Below are 3,663 nucleotides of genomic sequence, written 5' to 3'. Positions count from 1 at the left end.
TTACAATACAGAAATTTTTTGGTACGGGTCCCGAAAAAAAAGGTTCGGCTCGGATAAAACTTGCGGTGTAAACAACCTGTCAGTACCAAATTTCATCCGTGCCGAACCAAAATTCTTACCCGTGCTGGGACCTTCGGCGAGGTAGTCCGAGCACCGGTAAAAACGGTACGGTTGCTGAAAAAATAGGCACGGTTCGGATAGAACAAGTAGTGTAAACACTTTAAAGGGCCAAATTTGAGCCTTAATTCATATAGGGTAGTGGGTTTTATTGCGTCTATTTCAAGATGGCTCCTCATTCTCCACCAAAATCACGCGGACGTTCTTGATTATAATTGAACTTTGCATGTCTACAAGAGAAGTTACCAGGGCCCGAAAATTTTGGCACAGTATTTTTGATACGGTAAAAATGGTGTAGTGTAAACAAAGTTTGCCGAGCTCTTTTTAGGCACCCGTGCCAATTTCACACGAGCCGTGCCGAAAATTTTCTGTAGTGTAAACCGGGCTTTAGTTTCAGACGTCGAATTTTTTTCAGTCGAACTTTGAAAACAATGAAAATAGACCAGCGGTTGTCCAAATAAGCTTACCGTAAATCAAAATGGTGGAACCTGAAGTTGGTTGTAATGTATTTACATGGTATTTTAATGTATTAATTTATCTCGGCACGGAAGTAGCTCGACGTTTGAAACCAAGTCGCGCTAAGTACTGCCGTACAGCACGACAGAGCTTGTCGTGCTACACGGCAATGGCGCGACATGGTTTCAAACGTCGTGCTACTGCGCCGTGCTAAGAGAGATGAATTAAATTTGGCACAGCAGTAGCACGACGTTTGAAACGGGCCTGAGGCTTGTATTTAGCTCTAAATCAACATGTGTTGGTTCGTCAGTTAAAACGGGTTATTACATAAATTTATAAAAAAATGCAATAATTTATAATATTAAGTGTATGAAATAAATGTCTATTTGAAGCACGGACTATAGAAGAATGATAGAAAGAGCCTCGCACTCCTCTGGACACAAAGTTAAGCAAATAGGCTTATCTAGCAGCAGAACGGGAACGTCAGTGGCGACGGCACGCACAGAAAAAATACCAATGAGAATTCAGAATAGAATAGATCCACTCATTCCTCACTCTATTCTGAATTCTCGTTGATATTTTTGCTGCGCGCGACGTCGCCAATGACGTGCCCGTTCTGTTACTAAATAAGCCGATTGCCTCCTATAGACACCTGAGAACTTTAGGTGGCTTCAGTGAGATTCAATCCAGATAAGCGCGACGATCACTCCTCTCTTTCGTCTACATAACCTGCACTTTAAATAAATAGTTATTTCAGTCATTGAGTCCTTTTCACGGGAACACATGTCCAACAATTTTTTTGTTGTTGATACGTTTACAAGTAACATATTACACATTTTTGTTTAACAAAACAAATTGACCTACTTCCAACTGAATGGTTGCTGATCGTCTTAAGGCTGGTTTTCACTAGCGACGGAGTCGGAGTCGTAATCAGAAGCGCAGAGCGATACGATCTGGTGAAAATCAAACTGTCGGAGTCGGAAGCAGAACACCGATTTCGCTCATGACTCCGTCGCTTATGATCCAGTGAAAACTGCATCGTCGGAGTCGGAAGCAGAAGCGGAAGAATAAACCAATCACAATCTTCGACTCCAAGCATTGTGATTGGTTGGTTCTTCCGCTTCTGCTTCCGACTCTGACAATCTAGTTTTCAATAGATCATAAGCGACGGAGTCATAAGCGCAGTCGGAAGAAAATGGGAACTTTCTGATCCCTCTGACTCCGATTCCGTCGAGCTTATGACTCCGCTTACGACTCCGATCTTTGATTTTCACTAGCAAATTTGTGACGTTCTCGTTGCGGTCGCCTTTGCATAAACTATTGTTTTCAAATGCTCTTGGGGACACTGCATATTCCCAAGAGCATTTGAAAACAATGGTTTATGCAAAAATTGGGGGGCAAACAAAGTGTATTATGGGGAATTCGAAAATAGAGAATGAGGTTAACCGACTAGCGACAAAGGGCGACAAATACTACCGACTACCGACAAAACGAGAAAAAAATTACCGACTACCGACAGAAAAAATATTAACCGACATTATCTATTTGTCTTCAGAAAAAAAAGAGATCAGAAATCGATATTTGTTTTCAGAAAGAAGAGATCAGAAAAGCATTTTGTATTTTTTCTAGTTTACGAAGTAACCACATTAAAGTTAACTATAGAAATTTCCTGTCATCCTCTGACTTTTTGGCCGGAGAAGAGCGCGGTCTCATTTCGCAGAACAACTTCTGTAATATTTCAAACACGTTGTTTGTTCACGGTCCAGTCATGAATGGAATCATTAGTGAGTTTTTTCCCAAAAAGGCGAAGAAGTCGCAATTGAACGCCACCGTAGCCGGGTTCCTGTCGACAAAGATAAACACACAAGAGTATTGGAATTGAAAAAAGATGACAGAATTTTGGGGATTGAAGAAACAAGCTCTTCAGTTTGGAATTGGTGGTTTCTCGCTTTGCAAAACAGGCCACGGGAAAATACGAGAACTTTGCTATAGTGACAGATGGGCATTGGCAACTAGAACAGGCAAAATTAATATCTGATGAAGGCAGCAGTGAGCTCAACGGTAAGTCGCAGAACGCTCTATTAGTCTGAATAGTTTTGGTGCAATCGTGAAGGAGTCTATAAAGCGTACATCCAGATGGGCAGCAAAGTACCATACGCATGACAGGTCGTACTATCCTGTCCCTCAATCTGCTGTACCCCTTTCAGCTGTTGCAACGATAGCACCTTTGCAAAGTGAAGGAATGACACCATGCAGGAATGGAGGAACAGGTCGATGAAAGAATGGTTAGAGAGATACAGACCAGTACGCCAACGGACTGTTATGAGTGAGACAACAAGCTTTCCGCCTGCTGTCTACGCTATTCAACCCACTGGCAACGAGTCTGAAGAGAGACTTTCATTCCCTGAGGAAATCAATATCATTAGATCAGCGAATTACGTACCATAACCAGTTGTCAGTATACAATTTGTGGACGATGGGGATGTTTCTGAGATTTTCGAGGTTAACAGAGAGGTACCAATTGATGAATATGAGACAGATTCTGATGACGACGAGACCGAAAATGAAGAACATCTAGAGCTTGTGAAGAGAGCGTGTATTACCCGATCCGGCAGAGCTGTTCGTGCATTTGTGCGTCTCGACTTGTGACTGTAAGTAGTAAATGACAGTTGTCCTCACGAAGCTTGCAACGATGTTATTATTTCAAGAGAGGGGCTGGGACCGAGAAGCTGGGGTATGTACACAAAAACAAACCAGAGTTAATGAACGTTAAGAGCTGCAATCAAATGATGCACTCTTACAAGTTACTGTAGTTTTACACGTTGTGTGGGGCTCAAAGTCTTGAAACTAGATGAATTTTTTTACAAATATTAATAACTAACATGCAACGTAACGGACATTTAACGACAACCGACAAAGATAAAAATTTTAACCGACTACCGACAAATCACTAAATTGGTTTAAGTCATATCTGGATAACCGTCAGCAAAAATGCTTTATTAATGGTTGCTTATCTGATAAGCTACCTCTTAGTTGCGGTGTACCTCAGGGAACAATTTTGGGTCCATTATTGTTCTTGATATATATTAA

This window comes from Montipora capricornis, chromosome 3 (genome assembly GCF_036669925.1).
Source record: "Montipora capricornis isolate CH-2021 chromosome 3, ASM3666992v2, whole genome shotgun sequence".
NCBI classification, from domain to species: Eukaryota; Metazoa; Cnidaria; class Anthozoa; order Scleractinia; family Acroporidae; genus Montipora; species Montipora capricornis.
Note: the sequence above shows the minus strand (reverse complement) of the source record.